This window comes from Tursiops truncatus, chromosome 19 (genome assembly GCF_011762595.2).
Source record: "Tursiops truncatus isolate mTurTru1 chromosome 19, mTurTru1.mat.Y, whole genome shotgun sequence".
NCBI lineage: Eukaryota > Metazoa > Chordata > Mammalia > Artiodactyla > Delphinidae > Tursiops > Tursiops truncatus.
Genome location: NC_047052.1, coordinates 25880500 through 25888161, shown reverse-complemented (window position 1 = coordinate 25888161; position 7662 = coordinate 25880500).

Genomic DNA, 7662 nt, shown 5'->3' with positions numbered 1-7662 from the left:
GTAATAAGTGATAAGTACAACTATAGAGAGATCAGAAGACACTCGGCATGTTATTTCAAAGATTTTTCCTTCCAGATAACCTTTGCGATTTCTCAGGTTAAGATGAGTGTCAGAGGGTGGATATTAGAAGGCCATATAAAGGCACTGTAAAGGTCAGGGTCTCAGCAGGCAGCACACTCAGTAGGGGTGATCAAAGAGATTTTAATGAAGGAATTACTTATGAATCTAAATAAACAGTTAAGGAAAATCAATAAGGAATGATGAAGCATACTCAGGTCAAGTAAAGCTGGAAGCTGTTACCACTCTTATGTTTGAAAGGACAAGAGGAAGGAGCAATTACCTAAACTGAGCAAGGCTCCAAAGAGAAATATTGCCCTACATTAGAGAAACACAGCCAGTGCCAAACCGTGGCCTGTTTGGGAAGAAGCCAAGGAAATAAATACCCTGACTTCCCTCTCCTCCAGCTCTCTGATGTTCTGGAATTCCCAGTAGGAAAAAGTGCAGCAAAAAGCCAGAGGGTACTGGAACCCAGTTCTTCTGAAGCAAGAGAAGGGTGAAGAATGAAACTGGAGGGACCAAAATAAAATAACCAGCACAGCCATGAAGTTGGAAAACATCACTGTGCATTTTCTGTTGCCGGAGTGTGAAGTGTGAGGCACAGAGTGGTGAGAATAAAAGATAACTGTGATCATATGACTGTTATGCTTGAAACCTTCCCATAGATTTCATCACCTTCTCAAAAACACTTGTGTCATGGAAACCCAGTAGCTTCTAGCTCCCTCTGCTTCTCCAGACTTACAGATGGTTTTAGAAAACCTGATGAGGAAAAAGAGGAGCTTGCCTGGAGACAGAACAATTTGTGGTTTAGGGTAGAAATGATGACTAACCTGAAATAAGGCAATGGAAATTAAGATGGTAAAGAAGACAAAACTTTGAGAAATATGATGGAAATAAAATCAAGACTTATTAGCTGAAGTATGGGAAAGTAATAGCCAGGCAGCAAGGGGGAACTACTGGATTTCTGGTTTCATTCACAAGAGGGATGGAGCTGACAAAAATTACAGGAAAGTGTAGGAAAAATGGGAGGTTTTGCAAAAGTCTGTTTGCATATCTGTAGCAAATACTCGAGCAGAGTAAGCGTGGCAAGTTGGTAGAAGTCTGAGTTGGGATATAGATTTCAGAGGCCCTCACCAGAGGCTCTGTTCAGTGTGTATATTCCTAGGACATCAGTGATTTGGAGATGGTGGAACAGAAGAGACTGTGAAACACAGAAAGGAAAAATAGTCTCCCAATATAAGAAGGATGAGAAGGGTGAGAATAGTAAAAACTCTGTTGGGCATTTCAGTTAGAAAGCCATTGGTGACCTTTGGAAAAAATGCTTCATTAGAACAATGAAATACATGATAATGGAGGTTTGAGGGATGCAGGAAGGCTTAGGACATGTGGACAGTGAGTGTAGACAATTCTTCTGGGAAGTTTGGACAAGTGAGAGAGGAGAGAAAGTATGTGATGGTAAAGGTAGAGTCAGAATCAAGGAAGAAGACTGATAGATGAGAGAAGGAGACCTGCTTAATCACTGATGAGAAGGAACAGCAATGGAAAGTGGATCTGAAGTTACAGGAAAGAGAATCCTGAATAGATGAAGAATTGAATTAAGGCTTGACTTACCAAAGTTACGATTAATTTAAAATTGCAATGGAAATTGAGATTTCTGTGTTGTTTTTGGCAAGTTGAATTTGGGGATTACACTACAAATCACTCCTGAATGATGAAATTTTTTCCATATTCTTTCTCTAGGAGTATAGGTCCAAAAACATTGTGGAAAGCAATTAGGGGCATATTTCTAGAACAAGCAATTTATTATTACTATTATTATTGTTATTATTATTATTACTAGTAGGCAGCCAGAGTAAAGAAGTGACTTCCAAGATACACACGTAGAGGCAGGCAAGGTCTAGAGCTGACATTACCATTTCTAATGTGCTCACCGTAAGGCCTCCCATCCTTAATCTTTATTTCAAAATCAGCTAAGGTTTTATTAATCAAATCACTTCTCTCCCTCTTTCTAGTGTTAGGGTTTTACTCTTCTTGTAAATGAACTTTTAAATTTTCTTTTATTTCTTTTTACAAATTGCTCATTAAAAATATGAAGCCATTCTACTCTGGCCACTAAATTCATGAACAATGTCTAACTGCCTATTATTGGGATCAAGTCGTGATTCAGGAAACAGGCTCTAAAGTTATGCTGTATCTCAGACCCTTAATGACTATATAACTTTGGGCAGTACTTACCTGCTCTATGCTTCAGTTTCATCATATGAATAGTAGGATTAGCATATTACATCATCATAACCATAAGGGGATTAAAGACTAAGTATATGTGATAAACACAGTATAATGCACCTGACCAAAAAAAATCATTTGATATTCATTATTGCTTTCCATAGTAGTGACATTGAGGGTGTACCAGTCATAATGCTGTTACTGTCTCAAGTAATAATTTACTCAAGTAAATAATTCATTCTTATTAAATAAATAATCCCCTGCCATACCACATAGTTCATATTCTAAGCAGACAAACCCTTCCAGATTGAGTGAGCATCCAGCCAGCCATAGTTGTAAGATGCAGTAACAAAGACATAGAGATCTAGGCAAACAAAACTGAGTTTCTATTATTGTTACAGTAGAAAAGTCTTTCTCTGGAATTGAGTAATGCTATTTATCACCTTCTGTACCCTGCCTCAACCAGGGAGGAGGAATGCACAGGCCTAGGTGAGTGACTCAGGGCTCACCACAAAGTACATACCTCTCTAAATATGAAGCTCTGTGTTCATAGGGGCTTAAAATTTGTTGACTTGATGTGGCTCTTCTTCATGCTGGTTAGTACTAACTGGTTGGTTATCCTCTTAGTACCCTTTTTGAATAGAAATGCCTGTGTTGAGGTGTAAATTCTCTGTTCATGCTTTCATAAGCCCTTATCATTCATTTGTGTCAGTGAAGGTGAAATGTAAGTGGAGATGGGTATTAAACCATTTGAATGTGTTTACAGAATTAATCTCCATATCTTTTCACGATAACTTATCTGCTCTGGCCAAGATGAGTTTTGACTGGTACTATATCTGCCTACATCTTGTAGGTATGTGGAGGTGGGGTTTCTGCTGGAGAAACTGTCGACTGAAAATGGGAAGGATGACAGCAAGCGTTCTTCCTTGGTACTGGAGTTTGAACATTATGTACCCTGTTTGTCTGAAAAGGATACACTATGCTTTATGTCTGATTTTTCAAAGGTTTCACAGATTATGGCTGAGCCAAAAGTGACTTATATTCTGTTATTTAAAATATTTGATAAAACAGAATAAGTGCATAAAATTGCCATAAAAATAGCTAGAAAAATTAGGGACAGAGAGCTCTAGAGGATTGCATTCAGAACAAAATATAAACTCTTTAGAAGAGAAAATACAGTACAGTCTTTCGCAAAATGTATTCTTCAAAGCACTAATTCCTTCAGAGTATGGGCAAAGGGAAATCTGTGGTCAAATCAGTTTGGGACACATAGTACAGTATATATTCCTCTTAAATGCTCATATAACACAAAAAGATGAACTATGTTTACTATTGCTGTTTTCAGTAATTACCCAAAAACCCTTATCTAAGATTTTTAAAAAATTAACATTCATTGATATCCCATGGATCAGTCTAGAGTTCTGTTGAACACATTTTGTCAGTTGCTTAGATTGACAAAGTCTTCAGTTTGTGGGATGTGGAAGGTAGGAAGCCACTGTGTCAGATTTTCAAAACACCCTTCAGTAGAATGTTCTAGGAAACCTTTCATTGATAAAGTTCCTACACTGATTTCTATTTGGTTTAGTATCAAATATGAATCCTTCATCAGCAAGAATTCTCGAAAAGATTAAGATGGGGCACAGACGCTGTTTGAACTAAAGGTTATTAAAATTTAGTTAAGGATTAATTTACATTATATATTTGAAGCTGATGTTATTATAGTTAGTTTTAAATGTGCTCTAACATTGCAACTCTGAGACATCCTTTTGACTAAGGGAGAAAGGTGTAGAATTACAGCAAAATTTACTGGTGATGATGGGAGTTTTTCTTGCCAAGTGTATCTTGGCAGGAGAAATGGATTTAGAATCACTGAGATGGTGGGTGGCTCTCTTGAGATGGTAGGCAAATTTTTTAGGTAGCAGAGAGTAGAGGAGAGAGTAGAGGATTTAGTCAGACTCAGTCATCTCTGTTGGTTTTGAATGGTAAGCCTATAGGCATATTATTGCATTAGTTGGAATATCAGTTTCTCCATCTGTAAAGCAGGGACATTATGCTTATCTTAGAGTGTTGTTGGGAAGAGTAGGACTATAAAATATAGATAAAGTACTTGGTACATGCTTATGCTCATCAGACATTGGTTCCCTATTTTTTCCCTCCACAGCAGTGATTCTTAACCAGGTGCAATTTTTGCTTCTCCGGGGTGGGCTCGGGGGGCACTTGGTGTAATATCTGGAGAGTTTTTGGATGTTACAACTGGGGGAAATGCTATTGGTGTTTAGTGGAGAGATGCCAAGGATGCTGCTAAACATCCTACATAGGACAGTCCCCACAGCAAATAATTATCCAGTACAAAATGTCAACAGTGTCGAGATTGAGAAGCCCTGCTCTACAGCATAGTAATGAAGCACTGCCTGCTTTCCCTACTCCTATATTTAGTTGTTTCAGCACCAGATCAGAGCAAGCAGAGGCATGTCTTAAGGAAAAAAAATAACACTTTGGAGATGAGAAGCATTCAAAACCTTGAAAGTTTAAATTATGAATACTGTATTCACTGTAATCATATAAAGTTAGCAGCAATGAATATATGGTATTTATTTATAAACCAAAGTTGGTGACTAAAAAAAAAAAAGAAAAAGAAAAAAGAGATTAGGAAATGTTCTGGCAGGTATAGAAAGGCAAAAATATTGTTGAATCACCTTTTGTTCCTTTTGACTATTAACTAGGTCTATTTCCCTATGGAATTGGGGAATTCAGCAGTTGACTTCAAAAAAAAGGCCTACAATATTCTATACCTAAGCTGTGCTTTTCCTGCAAGAAAATCAGGTGCTAGAATCCATACCATGGAACTTTGGGGATATATAACACTAGATACCTTGAGATGCTGTGATTTTTACCACGGCAAACAGTGATGGGGGATTAAGAGAGAAGTGTGTGTTTTTATCTGTGTGTGTGTTCCCCTGAGTGTACACACGGGTCTTTGTTTGGAGATGGTGTAGTAGTATCATTCAAGTGGGCTGAAGGTCACTTCACCAATGATTTGGAAAAACGGGAGGAAGGACTGGGATTTAATTTTTGTAAAATATTGTCAGTTGCAGGCAAAAGTAGAGAGGCTACCCATAAGCACAGATTGATTTATCTATAATACAGTGCCTGTGAGGCTGCAAGATGGAATATTGCTTTCTTCTTAGAGTTTGGAACTTCACAAGGAGTTTGAAGGAAACAAAACTAAGATTCAAGGTGAAAGAAGAAAGAATACCTTTTTAAATAGGTAAGCATTACTTACGAGGAAGTGTTTCTTTTGAAAATTGATAGATACATAGAGAAGCCCAAAGATACTCAGAGATGAAATAAAAAACACATGTAGGTGTTTGAAGGCGAGTAAGCAGATAGCAGGATTCAGCAAACCCATCCTTCCTTGATTCCTGATTAGATGAAGGCAAATAGAAAGGCCATCTGTTGGAGTCCCCCAAACCTGGAGTCCAGGTAGCCTCAATACAGGCATTGGTGGCATTCTCCACCTCTAGCAAGAAAGACTTGTTCTGTTTGGAATCCAGTGTCTTTATCAACCAGGTTTCCTTTTGGTCTTTCCCTTGCTTGTTACAGCTGAGATTCCAATAAATGGAAATTTATTCACTTGAGGCCTGGATGTAGTGACTTTTCAGTTTATTCTAATATTAGGTCTTCATTGTTCTAACTAGGGGAATTTGGAAAAATCACTTACCCTTTCAACGCGTCATTTTCTTCACCTGTAAAGTGGGATAATAATAATGGCAGTCCCATGGGATAGTTTACGGGAATTAAATGTGAGGCTCTGAGTACAGTATCTGGCATATGTAAGTTGACGTAGTTGTTATTGTTAATATCTTTAGTATTATTTATGACTTAAAATTACTTCTATATATGGGACAGTCAGTGTCATTCATTCACCAAACATTTGTTCTTATATGATGATATTCCACGAAATTTCCTAGGCACTGAAATTAGAGAGCTGATAAAACAGTCTCTGTCTTCAAGGAGCTTGCATCTAGGGATGGAGGCATGATAACATTATCATGCCCAAACCATATGGCTGTCAGGCTAGTAGCAAAAGCAGGTATCAAGGAAGGCTTCCTGCAGGAGGCCTACCTGAACCAGGTCATGCCGTACAAATAGAAATCAGTCAGAAGTGGGTTAGGTAGGGTGTAATATGGTGGCGGAGGGAACAGCATGAAGAAAAGCCGATGCTGTCTACAGGCGTCTTAAATTGCCATCAGTTGATGTATGTCAGCTTCGGTTAATTGTGAACAAGCACAATAAGTGTCCTTCCCTTTTACATGCCAGGTACAACATCCTAACTTGACATGCACAACTGCTTTCAATCTGCATCACCCCTAAAATTATTTGTTACTATTATTATCATAATTTTACAGATGTGGAAACTGAGGTACAGAAAAAGCAAACTATTTGCCTATGGGTTTAGACCTATTAAGCGGCAGAGTCAGGGTTTGAACGGACCCAGTCTCTTTCCACAGTCTATTTGTAACCTACTTAAACAATATAAAACACTGGGATCAAGTAACTGGTCCATGGCTTTTAACTGCGGTTACAGAAATCAAACCCAGTTCTTTCTGGCATCAGCAACTTGGAAGTTTGGTGCAGTAAGCAGGCCATCTGCTGTGGGACTATCAGACCAGGCTTTTTCTCCATCCTGCTGAAGCTCTTTATTGTACCATCTGGACCTTTTCAAAGACTGCAAAAAATGTCAGAGGACTTCTGGTCTTGATAAGCATAGACTTTACTGTCACACCTTGTGATGTCCCTTGTATGATCTGTTGCTGTGAATGATCTGCACAAATGATCAAAACAGCACACAGTTAAGCAGACATCACAATTAGCTAGGGATGCATTCTTTCGGAATTTCCCAGATTTAGCAAATAAAAATACAAGACACCCAGTTAAATCTGAATTTCAGATGAACAGTGGTTTATCTGACTATAAACCAGGTGACATTTGGGATATACTAAGAGTATCCATTGATGGATAAATGAATAAAGAAGTTGTGGTATAATGTACAATGGAATATTATTCAGCCATAAAAAATGAGGAAATTCTACCAATTGCGATGACATGAATGAACCTTGAAGACGTTATGCTAATTGAAATGTCAGGCAGAGAAAGACAAATACTATATGATCTCACTTATAGAATCTAAAAAAAAGATATCAAAAAGAAAAGATACAAAAAGATATCAGACTTGTGGTTACGAGAGGCAGAGGGGAGGGAGGCATTAGAGGAAGGTGTTTAAAAAGTACAAACTTCCAGTTTAAGGTAAACCAGTACTAGGGATGTCCTGTCCAACATGATGACTATAGGTAACACTGATGTGTGCTATACAGGAAA